The 18,688-nt window shown below is 47.8% G+C and overlaps 1 protein-coding gene across 2 annotated transcripts in view; it reads right to left on the bottom strand.

Moving 5' to 3' along the window:
• Positions 1-6,621: 6,621 nt before the first annotated feature.
• The window catches only part of LOC149122781 (uncharacterized), a 38,831-nt gene continuing 26,764 nt past the window's right edge, over positions 6,622-18,688 (bottom strand). For both annotated transcript variants that reach the window (XR_016219193.1, XM_089311821.1), the window contains exons 3-4: positions 7,435-7,521; positions 6,622-6,745 (exon numbers count right to left, since the gene is read on the bottom strand). The gene's annotated coding sequence lies outside the window, so the exon portion shown is untranslated. The remainder of the gene's footprint in view (positions 6,746-7,434; positions 7,522-18,688) is intronic.

Below are 18,688 nucleotides of genomic sequence, written 5' to 3'. Positions count from 1 at the left end.
GAAGAGGCTTGGGCAGCTGTGCTGAAGACACAGACCCCAGAGACCCACCCCCCAGGCAGCCCAGCGGGCGGGTCTTGCCCTGGAGGCCAGAGGGGAAGTGACTGCATCTCACGCCCTCCACTGGGAGGAAGAGTCCGGAGACGCAGAGTCCAGAGCAGGGACACCCTGTGCTGGGGACAGAGGGCTGCATGCAGGCCCAGGCCATGGGGCAGCTGGCCTGCCATGTGCACACGGCCGAGCCTGCAGAAGCAGATGTCAGAAAGTGCTTCTGGGAAGCCCGATGGGAAATCGCAGGTCCCAGAGCCCTGGAGCAAGGCCGTCCTGCGGCATCTGAGATAGCTTCCGCCTACTGCAGGGGGGTCCCGGGGGATGGAATGCTTTGGCCACAACTATAGCCGGACGCTAGGCCCCAGATTCTGCCAGTGTCACCAGACTACACAGTGGGAGGCTGGCAGTGCCCCCTCATAACAGGAGAGCATCACACTGCAGGCCTGTGGGCACAAGACAGCTGCCGGAGCCGTGGCCCAGACTCCTGGCACCCAAGACCCAGGCACCTGCACCTCTCAGCTCATAGGCACCTGCACAAGATGAACTTCATCAAGGCAGGGCCGTGCCTGTGACCTGAGCCAGCAGAGCGGCCCAGGATAAGACTCTAAGCAGTCGGGGCGGCTGTGCTGGCCTGGCCGGCTGCTCAGGTGCCTGCAGGGGAAAGGGGCAAAGATGGAGGGCAGGGGGTCTGGGGGAGATACAGGTGGCCAGGTCTGGGGAAAAGGGCAAAATGTCATCTCACTTGTTAGCGGTGGCCAGCGAGCAGCCGCCATGGGGGAGGCTCCCCGCCGTGGAGAGTGTGGCTGTGCCGCTAACGCGGGCTGGCCCTAGAACCCCTGCAGCAGGTGCACGAGCAGCATCACCACGGTGGCACGGCCCACGGCACACTCGTTGCTCACCGGGGCTGCTGCGGCTCCCTCCCCTAAGCACGACCCACCTGCCGTGACCCAGCACCACGCTGCCTGCCCGAGACCACTCGGCTCCTGGGTCAAGTTGGTTGCACTTGACCCCTCTGTCCTGGGGGAAGTAACTAAGCTTATTCCAAAGGTGAGGCTTCCTTTGCCACCCACAGGGCCTGTGGTGCCCAGGGAGCTCAGATCCACTGAGGCAGGGAACCACACAGTAGTGCACTGGACAGTGGGGCCCGGCGGTGGGCACTGCCTGGGCAAGCCAGGGAAGGCAGAGCCACAGTGCAGCTCAGACAAAGGCCATGCGAGGACCGGGCCCTGACTGCCAGGAGGCGGGCGCTTCCACCTAGTGACAGTAGGTTCAGGCTGCCTCGGGCCATCTCGTCACCTGGCCAGGAGAGAATGGACCGCCATCTGATCAGGGCAGCTGGCCCTGGGGGCCAAGACAGGGAGGGATGCTGTCTGAAGTGTACTGGTACCCTGCTGGTCCAGGGGACAGCTCTTGGCACCTGCAGCCCAACTGTGATGGTAGCTGGACAAGAGCAGTAGCCTTGGATTGAGAAAGGCATGGGGCCCAGAGGCCTCTCCCCAAGTGAGCCACCAAGGGGTGCCAGCCATGGGCCAGAGCCTGCAGAAGATATGGAAGGGATAGACGCTTTGTGGGCCAGCTGCAGTCCCCAGACCAGCAGCAGCTCAGCGCATGAACCCTCTCCCCTGGGGGCACCAGGGGGTCTAGGTAGTGCTGCCTGCCCAGGCAAGCTCCCCGTGCATGGCGTGGGCATGGGCAGCAGGAGACATGGAGCTGTGCCCCAGGGACATGGCAAGCCTGGGCCCTGCCATGGACACCTCATCACCCAGAGGGAGCTGTCCCTCACATGGCCAAGTCCCCAGAGCACAAGTGCACAGAGCCATGTGGGAAGTCCCCTGCCCCAATATAAGGCGATCCTAACCCGCAGGCTGGCCTGGGCCCTGGTGGCAACGCTGGGCCCCTGGCTCCCTCCCGTGGGGCCCTCACCCCCTTCCTCAGTCCCTCCTGCATGCAGCCGGCTGCCCCTGAATGAGGGGCACAGAGGGAGTGCCCAGGGCAGTGGGCAGCCTGTGGAAGGTGCGCCGTGGCCAGCAGGTATGGGGCTGGTGCTCCAGCCTGGTGCTGCCACAGACTCATGGTGGGACCCTGAGCGGCTGCTGCCTCCAGCCTGCCTGTCTTCCAGCGCCCACATGGGCTGACACTGCAGCCCTGGCCTGGGGCCTGGCCGGTCCAGGGGCACTGTCCTGGGAGCCACCTGGAGCCAGCCAGCTCTGACTTCATTACGAGAACGATGACACAAATATGTCTCCATTCACCCCATCAGCCTAGGGCTGGGCTGCCTGCGTTCTCGGTCACCCTCTCGACTGTCAGTGGACACTCCCCGGGCCCAGCTCAGGACAGAAGACCACAAGCATGAGCCCAGGCCCCCAGCAGCCCTGTCCCCACCCTGGGGCCTCAGAGCCTCCGGGCTGGGGACAGGAGGGAGGGAGGAGGTAGAGCCGGCTGCTGGGGACACTCTTTCTTCCAGAGGACGTCCTCAAAGACCGTTCCAGGAACTGGCCCATGGACAAGAGGACTGCTGCGCCCAAGGTCCCTGATGTAACACCAACAGAGGCGCCGGCACAATTAATTTATTATCAGACAGACGAAACAAGCAGGAAGACGCCTCAGTGAGCGGTCTTGGGGGGGGGGGGACTAGGGGCTCGGCCCAGCCCCTAGATATGCGGCCAGGGCCAGGGTTCAGCTCGGGGCCCTTTCTTCCCTCAGCTCTCCCAGCTCACAGGCCATCCTCAGTATTTCCACGCGTCAGTGCTGAGAACGACAGCTCTGCGGCCAGCTCTGAGGACATGCTGTTTCCTGGCCTCGCCACTGCTCCAGCGACCGAGCGAGCGCTAGAACAGCGGGCCTGGCCGGAGGCCCAGCTCCCCACGCTCAGCCGGGACCAGCCCCAGAGCCTGCAGCCTGCATGGCCGCCCTACCACCAGAGAGTCCCAGGCTGGCTGCAGCCAGAGGGCTGAATTCAGCAGAGCACCTCCCTTTCCAGTGCCTCCCCCAGTCCTGGCTCCCACGCAGCTGCTCTGAGACCTCCTGCCTGAGCCAGCCCCACTCATGATGGGGGGGTGCTCACTACCTGGCATCACCACCGTGCCTCACCCAGCAGCTTGGGGTGGGGGTGGTGAACTCAGCTTCCTTGGGACACCCCTCCCCCAATAGCTGACTTGAGCTCTGGCCTCTGGGGCCCACAGTACTCAGCCCACCCCCTTCCCAAAGGAAGGGGCCCGGGGTCCACCGCCCCTCCCCCAGTCCCACCTACGCACCCAGCACATGGGCCAACTTCTTCCTTTCCACGGTCTGGATGTCTCGGGTGCCGGCTGGGATGTGGGTCACTAGGGAGTAACCTGGAGGATGCCCGATGGGTGGTGAGCAGTGGGGGCCACCTCTGGGTGCCCTCCATGGTGGCGGCATCCCCCAGGGAGAACAAAGCCCAACTGGGGGGGTCATCACCTTCTGGGATCTAAGTGAGGGAGGGGCAGCAGCTGCCTGTGGGCTGGCCTAGCCTCCACCAAGGTGAACAACACTTGAAACAGGTAAGGGCATTGTGACATAGTGGGTAAGGCTGCTGACTGCAACTCCAGCATCCCATGAGTGCCAGTTCAAGTCCTGGCTGTTCCACTTCCAATCCAAGTCTTTTTTAGTGGCCTGGAAAAGCAGCACAAAGTAGCCTGTGTCTGGGCCCCTGCCACCCACGTGGGAGACTCCAATGAAGCTCCTGACTTTGTCCTGGCCCAGCCTTGGCTGTTGTGGCCATCTGGAGAGTGAACCAGTGAATGGAAGATCTCTGTCTCTGTCTCTCCCTCTCTGTAAAACACTGACTTTCAAATGAGTAAATCTTAAACACACACACACACACACACAACCATTTTAAACCCATATTGTCTGTTACAAATCCATTGTTTGCAGAATTCTGGAGAGTGATTTGGGATTTAGAGCAGGTTTGCATGAGGGAGGAGGGAACTTAGAACAGCAACCTGCCACTGACCACAAAAAGTTTAGGGGATTCTTGCTTCACGTGGATATAAAGAAAATTATCCCATTCAGCTGGTCGTATAAGTGTTGACAGAAAAGCTCTCTTCCTCTTAAAAAAGAAAATCTTGAAACGAACAGTTCTCACTGGACTGAGTTTCTTGACACACTGCTAAATCTAATGCATCTCTCTGTGCCTGGTACTCAGTGTGTCTGACATGGAGCAAAGGGTCAGAGTGCCCTAGATGAAGGGTAAGTGACCATTCAGCCAGGCCCAGATGGAGGCCTTGAGGACGTCGGGGTATGCCCACCATTCCTGTTTAAAGCTCAGTGTTAAGTGTAAGGAAATCCAGTTTTGTTCTATTTTATGAAATATTAGATGTCAAGTGCTTTTGGTGTCTGGCTTTGCTGGAGCCTGCACCTGCCCAGCTCTGCCTACACCCTGTCTTCCCAGTGAGCTCCTAACCTGCCCCCACATGTCCTGCCAGGCTAGTATATCGTGAACACAGCCTCAGACAAGGTGAAGAGTGTACCTTCTTATAAGAAGCATTTTGAAGTCATATTGAAACATCGCAAACATAAAATTTGAGGCTAGAGTTGGAACATTAAATTTTTTTTCTAAGTTTATTTTTTCATTTTATTTGAAAGACACAGAGACAGAGAGAAGGATCTTCTGCACACTGGGTCTCTCCTCCAAATGTCTGCAACAGCTGGATCTGGGCCGGGGAGAACCCAGGAACCGGGAGCTCTATCCAGGCCTCCCACAAGAGTGGGAACCACCCAAGCATTTGCCTTGGGCTGGTGCTGTGGTGCAGCAGGTTGACACCCTGGCCTGAAGCGCTGGAATCCCATATGGGTGCTGGTTCTAGTCCCAGCTGCTCCACTTTCGATCCAGCGCTCTGCTGTGGCCTGGGATAGCAGTAGAGGGTGGCCCAAGTCCATAGGTCCCTAAACCCACATGGGAGACCCAGAAGAAACTCCTGGCTTTGGATCAGCACAGTTCCGGCCATTGCGGCCAGTTGGGGAGCGAACCATTGGATGGAGGACATCTCTCTCTCTGCCTCTCCTCTCTATGTGTAACTATGACTCTCAAGTAATAAATAAATAAATCTTAAAAAAAAAAGTGGGAGTTTGCCACTACGGGGTTGGGGGGTAGAGGTAGAAGGCAGATTGTAGGAGAGTTGGGCGCTCTTTGAAGCCTCTGGGAACTTCCTCTTATTTGCTTCACTAGCTGCCCCGTGCAGCTTATCTGTCTGCCAGGTGCTTTGCAAGGAGTCTGGAAGGGTCTGATTTAGCACCAAGGGTCTCACTAAAGGGAGAAATGGGGTGGGGGGGGGAAAGGGGCAACATGCCCTATATAGGGATCCATTACACACCCGCTATATTCTTTCTTAAAATTACAGCTTTGGGGAATAAAGCACTAGAACATAAACATGATAAGAAAATAAAGAAAAACAAAATTATACATTACCTGAAAAAATAAAGGGAATAGAGCCTCATCAGAAAATATCAAGAAAATTCAATTAAGAACTACACATATCACAAATGACCACATTCACAATAAGAGGGATGCACATTTAAACTACAAAGACATACTATTTTTTATGTATTGGAGAAGCAGAGATCAAACAATTTGGCCACTGTGTTGGTGAAGATCTAAAGGGGGGGGGGCACTGTGGCTTAGCAGGTAAGGCTGCCGCCTGCAGTGCCAGCATCCCATATGCATGCCGGTTCGAGTCCTGGTTCCTCCACTTCTGATCCAGCTCTCTACTATGGCCTGGGAAAGTAACAGAAGATGGCCCAAATCCTTGGGCCCCTGGATCCACAAAGCAGGCCTGGAAGAAGTTCATGGCTCCTGGCTTTGAATTGGTTCAGCTCTGGCTGTTGTGGCCAACTGGGGAGTGAACCAGTGGATGAAATGCCTCTCTCTCTGCCTCTCCTCTCTCTATGTAACTCTGACTTTCAAATAAATAAATAAACCTTAAAAAAAAAAAACAAATAAATATACCCTGTTATTGTGGGCCTTATCTGCTTGTGGGTTTTTCAAGTTTATTTACACACATTCTAGAAGAGAAATCTCAAGCAGGTGAAATAGATCCTTCTAAGAATGCCATTGGGTGAGTCAGGGCAGGATGGGAGGGAGGCTTCCTCTTCCCTGGGTCACATTTGAGTCTGGTACTATGTGGACACCTTACCCAGAGGAAACCTGTTCCCACAGCACAGTCCATAGCGAGGCTCTGAGAGGGAACACTTTCCCAACACTCTACACACAGCAATCACTTTGTTCTCTGTGCTATGGCTACTGCTAATGCTTCAGTTGATAGTATTACTTTTATATAACCTTAATGAAGACTGTAGCACATACTCAGCGCCAACTGGTTATATAGTTGGCAAACACATGGAGACCTGGGATAAGTTCTGAGTGCCTGGCTATGGCTTGCTCCAGCTCTGGCCATTTTCTTAAAAGAGGAAAGCCGGTGGTTATGCCCAGACAAATATAACAAAGTGTGTTTGTGTATGATAGTGAATGACTCCTGCTCACATGCTGCCCCGCACAGCTACAAAACTGAGCAATTTACCAAATCAGGCCCATGATGTTCAACATAAAAACAATTTTTATTCATGGTAACATATAAATTTCAATCAATCAACCTTAACAATGGGACTTCTGATGTGTTCAAGCAACTTGAATGCAATAGATCATGTCCAGGGCAGCCATGTTGTATCAATGATGTACCTAAGTTTAAAAAAAAAAAGTAAATCTCCAATAAACATATATACATGTATATGCACACACACACACACACACACACATGAATGGACAACTACAGCTATGGCCCATGGGCCAACAAAAATGTGTAGTTATTGCTTATGACTCTAGCACAACAAATGTCATTGCATTCCTTCAACTATACTTTTTGAACTCCCCAAGTCTGAACAAAAGAAAAGAAAGTCCCACTGAATAATCACCCTCTCAGGTTCTGTGCTAAGTCAGTAGCATTGTGCAAACCATTCCAGTGGTTTTCAAGAGGGATACCAATGGGTTTGATTTGATTTGCTACAGGGTTTAGTAAAGAGTCATAGTTTAATGGTACAGGACATACCAGAAAAGGCCTTGTCCGTGGCCTTGGCCTACTGACTGAAGGTCAAGCACAAGGGCAAGCTCAGGTTATCTGGCTACTGGGGGAGAGGAGCCAGGCCCTGCTGGAACTTTCAGCTAAGCCATGAGCAGCACTTCCACCTCCTTTTTCCCCTGCCCCATGGCAGAGCCAAGAAATGCGGCATTCACTGTCACAGAGCAGGAGGAGACAAAGGCAAGTTCAAGGGAGAAGCATATGCCAGAGATTAGAAAGGAAAGCTGTATATATCCCAGCTGGGGGGACAGCAATAACCTATAGATTACATAATCAATGAAGGAATCCCTACCTGGCTTGGCTGCAATTCGATCCTTTACACTCAGGTCTGTTGTGGAAGCTGAGCCAAAGCATTTCAAAAGCAGAAGACACCAAACTTCTAAGATTGGAAAAGACAAGTCTATGAAAACCAGCAGTCAGGTGGTAGCTGAGACACCAGAACAACTCTATACTAAGTAAAGATTTCAACAGTTTGCATGCACACAGACACACAAACTATAAAGACCTGTTTGAACTATTTTACAGTTAATTCTCATAGTACAACTCATTAGGGACAGAGGTCCTTCATGGGGAGTAAGCACACGGACTCCTGCTGTTGATTGAACATTTGGCACTCTTATTTATGATGTCAGTGATCACTGGAGGCTCTTGTCATGAGCTGCCAAGGCAATGGAAGCCTCTTGAGTTCTCGAAGTCTGACCTTAGTTAGACAAGGCCATAATCAAAGTGGAAGTTCTCTCCTCCCTTCAGGGAAAGGTACCTCCTACTTTGATGGCCCCTTCTTTCCACTGGGATCTCCCTCACAGGGATCCTTCATGTATCTCATTTTTTTGCCACAGTGTCTTGGCTTCCCATGCCTGAAATGTTCATAGCACAACTTTTCTGCAGCATAATTTGCAGCCCTAATGTCTCTGTATTTCCTCTTCTTGGGGCCCAGAAACCTAGGGCCGTAAGTGGTAGGAAGGTACACATTAGTTTCTAGGCATACTTGGCACACACACCTGGGTGTGTGCACTGTTGAGTCCACTACCCGAGATGGGTAACCCCATGTTGGTTGACCTTTGGTGGTGGTGGGGTGTGTGTGTGTGTGTGTGTGTGTGTGTGTTTGTCAGTGGCTTCTTTACTCCCTGAAGTTCCCTCTTCTACACAGAATATTTACAAACTGGGATGGGTGCAGCAACTTTGCCACCAAACAAGAGGCCAGGGAGTGGGAGCGCTGCTGAGATGCAGTTCAGCACAGAGAGTGGTTCCTGAGGAGGGCCCAGGGCTGGCGAGGCCCATGCAGGTCCATGGCTGCCTCCGGCCACTTGGTCAAGGGGGAGCCTGGCTGCTTGGTGGCCAGGAGCAGGCAGTTGCTGCGCTCTCTGACTAAGCTGCAGCCTCTGATGGTGGTGCCTCTGTCTCCGCACCTCCTCCTCCAGGGCAGCCCTGTCAGCCTTCTTCTGTAGGTTCTCCTGCAGCTTCCTGAGCATGGACAGGTGCAACATCTTCTCTGACAGCCTCCCAGGCTCTCGCCCAGCATCGACCTTTAGGTTCCCTTGAGGTCTCTACTCTTTGGGATGGGCTGTCCCTCCTGGACAGTGACTCCACAATGGAGTAGCAAGTAGAGGTGATCTCTGACTGAGACAGACTGCCACTCATCCCCCAGGGTCTCGCTGCCTGTCTCCAAGATGATCTTGCTGATGGAGCTCCTCAGGGACAAGGTTTGTGGCATGAAGGAGGACCTCAGCTGAGGGGCTGGGTCACCCTTGTCCTCCTGGACACCAGAGCCATGCTGTCAGGTGCCAGCAAGGAGACATCCCCCATCCAGCATGAGCCAGGCAGCTCCCGTGACCAGAAGGACTGAAGTATACACTACTTCATGCATTTCATATACAGAAATTGAGGAATACAGTGATCCTTCCCACCTGCACCCCACCCTTCCTCCTCCTCTCCTATTCCCATGCTTATTGTGTTTTTGATAATAATCATTCCAATTGGAATAACATGAACTCTCATCGTGGTTTTTCTAAAAAAATTACTCAATTATTTGAGATCTTTAAGATGGTGGAAAAGGGAAAGGACATACTGCTTTAGGCTAGGAGAAAACAATAGCAAAAAAGTGGAGAAAGGGCATTCCCAGGAGAAGAGTTGGAGAGAAATCTGCAGGGGAAATTCTACAGAAGGAAGAGGCATGCCGTGGATCCATGTGGAAGGTACAGATGCACCCAACACACAACTCCTGCTGCTAAGAGCTGGAGGAAGTCATAGCTTTGGAGAGTGGGATGAGAGCAGACTGCGGGAACCTGTGCCATAGGCGATACAACTGGAGGGACAGCCTGGTGTGAATGTGGCTTGGAGCTCGAAGAGAGACAGTGTGCCCACCTAACACAGCAACAATGGGTGCATTTCTCTCCCCACAACCCCAACAGTGGTGCCTGCAACCAGCTGGGAATGGGTACCATGTTGACAGAAGTAGTGGCTGTGGCAGCTTGGGTGCACTCACCCAGCAATGGATGGGGATAAGCCACTATTCTGAAATCAGCTGTGGCTGTGGTGGTTCTTGTGTGTGCCAAGCAACACGCAGGGAGAAGACGCCATTTTCAAAGGAGTAATGGCTGTGTTGGCTCTTGTACATACATGTGATCCAGGGATTTTACCTGATGGAAAAATCCATATTTGCATTGACTTTCAGTCTAGCTGTGAGGACAGATAGGGGGCTGCGAACTCACGTGGGACTGTGAGGTGTCCCTAGACTCTCAACCTACCACAGGTCAGGGCTCCAAGTGCCAAGCTGGAGCACCCACAGGCTGTTGGCTCTGGGAGTATCCCTTCTACTCCATGCACAGGACAGGCTAGCAGGGTGGAGTGGACCCTCTGCACCTATGATCATGGGATTCTTGTGTGCAGAGACTGTGTGGGAGACACGTGACTACATGTTATAGGGCACAGACTATAACTGGGTATCTGGGCAATCACTGAGTTTGGTGCCAAGGGCTCAGAGCTCCCTGACTGGGAGTGGGGTTCGTGTTCACATGAGGACTGCACAGATCCTTTATGTAGTTCATGTGGCCATGCAGGCGAGTACTGCACCCACTGGGCTATCCCGGGGCATGACCACCTTGGAAGAGAGGAGGTGAGGATACGATTACGCCAACAGGGGTGATCATACCCTCCTTCCTGCTGAAAAGAGGAGGTCTACTGCACTCCAATGAACTCTTGCCATACTTTGTACACTGAGAGTTTTCTAACCCCACCCAAAATATGCCACTAGGTATTTACTGAAGGACCACTCAACTAGGCCACAGAGGCATTGTTTAAAGACAAAATCCATCAGAGGAGAAAACTGTAATTCCACAGATGCCTCAAAACATATGCAGGAACTCAAGGAACAAGAATAAAGACAACTTGATTCCCCCAAAGGAACACAACAGCACTTCAATATTAGAACATGAAGACAAAGAGACTCATGAGATGCCTGACAATTAAATTCAAAAGATTAATCACAGAATTACTCAGAAGCAATGAGAAGCAAATTCATGAGTTAAAGGAATCCATACATGACACGGAAGAAAAAAATCTCCCATGAGATTGAGATTTTGAAGAGAGATCAAACTGAAATATTAGAAATGAAGAAGTCATTGTGTCAAATAAAAAAATACAGTGTATAGCCTGATCAACAGACTTGGTGAGGCAAACACTATCCAAGCTAGAAGACAAATAATTGGAAATTTCTCAGACTGACAAAAGAGACAAAAGAAATTAGAAAAACAAAAAGTCTTGGAGAATGATGGGATATCATCAAATGACCCAACATACAAATCTTAGAAGATCCTGAGGGTGTGGAAAGAGAGAATGGATTAAAAGGTTTATTCGGTGAAGTAATTACAGAAAACTTTCCCAATTTGGAGAAAGAAAGAGATGTCCAAGTATACGAAGCACATACTACTCCTATTAGACATGACTAGAAAAGATTTTCACCACAACACACTGTAGTAAAACTTTCAAGAGTAAAACCTAAAGGAAAGATCCAAAAATGTGCAAGAAAGAAATCTCAGATTACTTTCAGAGGATCTCCAATGAGACTCACAACTGACATCTCATCAGAAACCCTACCAGCTAGGAGAGAATGGAGAGACATAATCCAAGTCTTAAAGAATAAAAACTTGTCAACCCAGAATACTGTACACTGTAAAGCTCCCATTTAAGAATCAGGATAAAATAAAGGCCTTCCATAAAAAACAGAAATTGAAAGAATTTGTCACCATTATTCCAGCCTTACAAAATGATGCTTAAGGATGTGCCACAAACAGAAACACAGGAAGACAGCCATCATTATGAACAAATGTGAAGGCAGAAAATCTTCCAGGAAAAGCACAAAGAAAATCCAAAGCAAACAATAGCAATATTTACAGAAAAATGGCCGGGCAGTTCTCAAATCTTAATAGTAACCTTGAATGTAAATGCCTGACATTTAATTAATCCCCAATTAAAAGATACACACTGGCTGAATGGATTAAAATACAAGGCTCATCTATTTGCTGCTCGTAAAAGATACCTCACCAATAAATATACATAGACTAAAAGTGAAAGGATGGAAAAAGATAGTCTATGTGAATGAATAACAAAACAGGGCCGGTGTAACCATCCTAATATCAGACAAAATAGACTTTAACACAAAAACTGCTCAAAGAAACAAAGAAGGGCACTATGTAATGATTAAGGGATCATTTCAACAGGAAGAGGTAACTATAATAAATGTATATGCAACCAATTACAGAGCACCTGGTTATTTGAAAGAAATGTTAGTGGATCTAAAGGGAGACATAGAATCCAATAATAACAGGGAACCTCCATACCCCCACTTTCAGCAATGGAAGATGAACTAGACAGAAAATCAACAAGGATACAGCAGAGTTAATTGACACAACAGACCAAATGGACCTAATGAATAACTATAGAACCTTTTATACTCTACCTTACACCTTGCACAAAAATCAACTCAAAAAAGCATCAAAGATCTCAATCTATGCCCTGATGCCATCAAATTAAGAGGAGAACACTGGAGAAAATCTCAAGACATTGACATAGGAAAGACTTGTTGGAAAAGACCCCAGAAACACAAGCATACTAATCAGTAGGTACAGATCATGTAAAAGACATCATAAGTGATGTGCTTATTTAAACTCTACTTTTTAAGGATACCTGTAATATTTGCCCAAGTTGATACTGCAGTTCTAATCACTATATAAAGCTGTTTCTAAAAAATAACTCATCAGGGGCTGGAGCTGTGGCATAGTATGTTAAGCCTCTGCCTATAGTGCCAGCAACCTATATGGCTGCTGGTTTGAGTCCTGGCTACTCCACTTCTGACCCAGCCCTCTGATGATGGCTTGGGAATGCAGTGGAGATGGCTCAAGTGCTTGGGGTCCTGCACCCACATGAGAGACTCAGAAGAAATTCCTGGCTCCTGGCTTCAGACTGGCACAGCTCTGGCTGTTGGGGCCATTTGGAGAGTGAACCAGCAGATGTTAGACCTCGCTGCCTCTCCCTCCGTGTCTGCACTACTTGGAAAGGGAAGACTGCCAGTACATACTTTGGAGACCAATGGGACATGCAAAGTGCCTGCTGTCTCCTTCTTGGTGAAGTTGTAAGGAAGTGAAAGTATTAAGATATGTGGTTCCTCTGTTTATAGAAACAGACCTGCAGGAGCACAAAGGTCATTTTAGAGATAACAACCTGGTGATGAAACTTAAAGGTTCAATATATTGTAAAATTTACACTAGATCATCAAGTGAGATGTTTCTGTGCAAATCAATAAGCCCACATTTTTGCTGTCCTCACAGCTGAAATGCCCATGATGACAAACTGCAGTGTAATTTTCATGGGCACATTTTTCAAGTTAACAACTGAATACCAAGAACAATCTTCCAGTATCTTTGTTTAAAGCATTGTTTAAATTATATCACTGGCCGGTGCTGCGGCTCACTAGGCTAATCCTCCACCTTGCGGTGCCGGCACACCGGGTTCTAGTCCCGGTCAGGGTGCCGGATTCTGTCCCGGTTGCCCCTCTTCCAGGCAAGCTCTCTGCTGTGGCCAGGGAGTGCAGTGGAGGATGGCCCAAGTGCTTGGGCCCTGCACCCCATGGGAGACCAGGATAAGTACCTGGCTGCTGCCATTGGATCAGCACGGTGCGCTGGCCACAGCATGCCAGCCGCAGCGGCCATTGGAGGGTGAACCAAAGGCAAAAGGAAGACCTTTCTGTCTCTCTCTCTCTCTCACTGTCCACTCTGCCTGTCAAAAAAAATGGTATCACTGGGCCTCAAATGCACATACATGAACTAACTACACTGGCCATTCAGAAATATCCAATCATTCTTCTGGGTACTACCTACCACACTGCTGGGTGAGCAAACCTCGGTATCAGATATGCTCCTAGTGAGCATATTTTACTGTGAATTCCGTTAGAGAAATGACTCTGGCATATGTGTGCAAATATGTATGCACACGTATGAAAGAAAAATGGACCTCTTCCTTCTCAACATAGAAACTATGTGCAGTATTTCATTAGTACCTTAGGTGATGCAACCAAGATTATATGTAGCATTTACAAACATATTACTTTTGATGGCAAGGCAGAATATCAATGCTCTGCACCTATTCTGCATTTCTGTATATGGGCCACCATAAGTGAAGATGGAGGTAATCCTACTGTAACATGCCCTGGGGGTTTCTGTCTCTATGTACCTCATATCTATTGGTGGGTTCTTGGCCCTTTTACCAAGAACAAAGAAGTGAAACAAAGTCAAGATTCAAAGACAAAATATATCTGTATTTAAATGAGCAACATTTTCCTCTGATGAGACATTCTTCCCCTCATTCTGAAGTTACAGATACCAGTTTCTTCTTTATCCCATAAGTGAAACAGAAAAGTCAAACTAGCATTAGATTTAAAAATTTAGGAGCTTTCATTCTTGTCTAAACCATTCCTGTTTTAAAAACTTCCAGGCCAGCTCTCTGCTGTGGCCCCGGAGTGCAGTGGAGGATGGCCCAAGTACTTGGGCCCTGCACCCCATGGGAGACCAGGATAAGTACCTGGCTCCTGCCATCGGATCAGCGTGCTGCACCGGCCGTGGCGGCCATTGGAGGGTGAACCAACGGCAAAAGGAAGACCTTTCTCTCTGTCTCTCTCTCACTGTCCACTCTGCCTGTCAAAAAAAAAAAAAGACAGCAAAAACTGTTGAAATTTTCACATATAGCTAAAATTTCTAATACCCAGCAACTAGGAAAACACTTGAAAACCCTAATGTTAACTTCCTATAAAATGTTCCCGATGCACTGAGCCTGAGGTGTGTATAATACAAATGTCAAAGTGTTATAGTTTGTCTTTTAATTTAAATGAGAACAAAGTTACAGTTTGAATTATCATGATGTACAATAACAGAGTTTTTTCTTTCCCTTTGGGAAGAAGTCTATCCTTCAAAATTAGATTATATTTTCCCTCAAAATCTGGCCAATTTGAGACTCATGATACTCTAAGGGCTGCCTCTTGTAAGATCACCGATATTCCAGCCCTTGAACTGCTAGAGGAAGTTTATGGGCTACAACTGAGTCTTTGTGATTAGAGGCCACATTGTCTCCAGTATTAATCCAGGAAAACCACCTAGGACAGGAGCTACTGTCTGTCATCTGCCTCTTCCTCCCCCTGGACCCTCCTGTGTTCACCTGAGGCTTTGTCACTCCGGCCTTAGCCTAATCTGCTCTTCCTCACATTTTTGCTTCTACCAATGTTCGGCAGTCCACTTAGGCCTTGGCTGAGCTTGTCTGTATATTTTCCTAGTTTCTTCATGCCAGTCCAATCTACAAGCAAGGAGAAGGCCACAGTCTGCTTCCTCTCATGGCTCCTGCTACTTGGAAGGCTGTCAAATGAAAGCCTCTAGTGTAACTTAGGATGGCAGTGTTGCCATCTGCTCCTTTGTGAGTACACTGGTCCTCTTGTTGCACAGAATGGCCAACTAGCTATGTAACCTGATTGTAGGGTGGAACAAGTCACCAACATCTAAAAGTTACTATCTGGGGCTTTAGGGGGCAGCAAACTTACTTTGCCTGATCCATTGCTGCCTTACTTACCTCTGCAATAAAGAAATTATGGGATATGTACTCTTTAGAATACTATACCGCAGTAAGAAACAATGAAATCCAGTCATTTGCAACAAAATGGAGGAATCTGGAATACATCATGCTGAGTGAAATAAGCCAGTCCCAAAGGGACAAATACCATATGTTCGCCCTGATCGGTGACAACTGACTGAACACCAAAAAGGAAACCTGTTGAAGTGAAATCGACAATATGAGAAATGGTGACTTGATCAGCATAGCCCTGACTGTTAATGAACAACTTAATACATTATCCCTCTTGGTAGTTTTTTTTGTCTGTTCTACTTAATATGACTGGTTTAGTTCTGTAATTAATACACAGTTATTCTTAAGTGTTGAAATTTAACTGAAATGTGATCCCTGTTAAACATAAGAGTGGGGATAAGAGAGGGAAGAGATGTACAATTTGGGACATGCTCAAGCTGACTTGCCCCAAATGGTAGAGTTAGAAACATACCAGGGGACTCCAATTTAATCCCATCAAGGTGGCATGTACCAATGCCATCTCACTAGTCCCAGTGATCAATTTCAGTTCACAATTGATCATAATGAAAGGACTAAGAGTCAAAGGGAGCACATAAACAAGTCTAGTACCTGCTAATACTAACCGATAGAATAAATAAAGGGGAGAGTGATCCAACATGGGAAGCGAGATACTCAGCAGACTCATAGAATGGCGATGTCCTAAACAGCACTCTGGCCTCAGAATCAGCCCTAAAGGCATTCCGATCTGGCTGAAAAGCCCATGAGAGTATTTCAGGCATGGAAAGCCAAGACACTCTGGCAAAAAAAAAAAAAAAAAAAAAAAAAAAAAAAAAACATAAATGAAAGATCTCTGTGAGTGAGATCCCAGTGGAAAGAACAGGTCTTCAAAGAAGGATGTCTAAACAAGATAAGAATCGGAGAACTCAAGGGGCTTCCATAGCCTTGGAAACTCATGACTGGTGCATAGGGAGATTACTGATGCCATAAACAGGAGTGTCAATTTGTAAAGTCAACAACAGGAGTCACTGTGCACTTACTCCTCATGTAGGATCTCTGTCCTTAATGTGCTGTACATTGAGGCTTAATGCTATAACGAGTACTCAAACAGTATATTTCACTTTGTGTTTCTATGGGGGTGCAAACTGTTGAAATCTTTACTTAATGTATACTAAACTGATCTTCTGTTAAAAAAAAAAAGAAGAAATTAGCAATTCCCAACTTGACTCTCATTGGGATTAAACATGACAATAGGTCTGATCTGATTTCATCATCATTTAAAAAATTATCTATTATTTTTCACTTTATGTTTGTGTGGGAGCTAACTGTTGAAATCTTTACTTAATGTATTCTAAACTGATCTTCTGTGTATAAAGAGAATCGAAAATGAATCTTGATGTGAATGAAAGGGGAGAGGGAGTGGGAAAGGGGAGGGTTGCGGGTGGGAGGGACGTTATGGGGGGGAAGCCATTGTAATCCACAAGCTGTACTTTGGAAATTAATATTCATTAAATAAAAGTTAAAAAAAAAGTGGAGTTACGGTAGCCTCAGAAAAAGGATCAGGAAAAAATTGCAGAGGAAACTCTTCCGGATCTAGTGGCTGTGATTCGGAGGACCTACGGGGAGAGCAAGGTCACCCACCACGCGGAAACCGAGCCACGGGAGCCGCAGGGTCTGCGAGCCAGTGCTGGAAAGGGAGTGGATGTGACACAGACGACCGTCGGGGAGAGCAGGGACAGCCAGGGCTCCGAGTACACACATCGGCGCTGGAAGGAGAGGTGAGCTCAGTAACCCGAGACATTGGCGGGGAAACGGCGGACAGAATCTAGAGGGAAATGGGCTTGAGGCAGGAAAGTTCACCAGACTGACTATAGGAGAGAAGGAGAAAAAAAAAGGTGGGGGGGTACTGGTACAGGCGAGTTTCTCTCTCTCTCCGCCAACCTTGCAAAGACGACCAAGGGACAAAGAGCAGGCCGCACTCTGGATATACATAACAAAAGGTAGAGCTAAGGAACTGAGGCACTACAATTCAGTAGCCTAGGCAACCCAGTGGGAGTCCACAGGAGAAACTGAGCCCGCACAGACTCTTTGGGTAGAAGCCAGAGATCGGAAGCTAAATACCATCAATTCTGCTCAGCCGTGCAGTATTACTTACCTCCTGAATAAAAAAATAAAATAAAAATATAAGTAAATAAATAAAGAGAGAGAGAGAGAGAGAGAGAGAGAGAGAGATTTACCACGCATAACCTGAGGGTGTCACCTTTGCACACCCGTAACCCAGAAGAACCAAGCAGAGCTCTCAGGCCACACCCATCACAAGCCTCAAGGCTCCTCCAACAGCAGGCAGTCCACTTAACACAGACATAGTATAAAAAAAAAAAACTCACAGTGAGGGAAGAAGAATTAACAATGCCAAGCAACAAACACAAAAATCGAGGGAACAAGATCAACGATGACACTATGACACCTCCAAATAAACAAAACATCCCAAGCCAAGATTATGAAGATGATGAGATAGAAGAAATGCAAGATATGGATTTCAAAAAATTTATGATAAGAACATTTAGAAGTTTTCAAAAGCAAATCCTTCAACTACAGAAATCCTTATTGGAAAGGATTGAAAATCTCTCTTGTGAAAATGAAATTTTAAGGAAGAATCAAAATGAAATGCAGAAACTAGTAGAACAGGAAAGTGTGATAGTGAAGAGAAATCAAAATGAAAAGAAGAGTTCAATAGATCAAATGAAAAACACATTAGAAAGTCTAAAAAACAGAGTCAGTGAAACAGAAGAAAGAATATCGGGCTTAGAAGACAGAGCACAGGAAAACATACAGTCAAACCAAAGAAAAGAAGAGGAAATTAGAAATCTAAAAAATATTGTTGGGAATCTACAGGATACTATTAAAAAAAAAAAAAACAACATTCGAGTTCTGGTAGTTCCTGAAGGCATGGAGAGGGAGAAAGGATTAGAAGGCCTTTTTAGTGAGATACTAGCAGAGAACTTTCTGGGTTTGGAGAAGGACAGAGACATCCTAGTACAGGAAGCTCATAGAACCCCTAGTAAACATAACCAAAAGAGATCCTCACCACAACACGTGGCAATTAAACTCACCACAGTGAAACATAAAGAAAAGATCCTAAAATGTGCAAGAGAGAAACGTCAGATTACTCTCAGAGGATCTCCAATTAGACTCACAGCAGACTTCTCATCAGAAACACTACAGGCTAGGAGGGAATGGCGAGACATAGCACAGGTGCTAAGAGAGAAAAACTGCCAGCCCAGAATATTATATCCTGCTAAGCTCTCATTTGTGAATGAAGGTGAAATAAAGACCTTTCATAGCAAACAGAAATTGAAAGAGTTTGCCGCCACTCGTCCGGCCCTGCAAAAGATACTTAAAGACGTGCTACACTCAGAAACACAGAA

The sequence above is a fragment of the Oryctolagus cuniculus genome, chromosome 13 (assembly GCF_051225735.1).
Source record: "Oryctolagus cuniculus isolate XC-2025 breed Fujian yellow rabbit chromosome 13, ASM5122573v1, whole genome shotgun sequence".
Lineage (NCBI taxonomy): Eukaryota > Metazoa > Chordata > Mammalia > Lagomorpha > Leporidae > Oryctolagus > Oryctolagus cuniculus.
The sequence above is the reverse complement of the archived record's forward strand: the minus strand, read 5'-3'. Positions and strand labels throughout refer to the sequence as shown.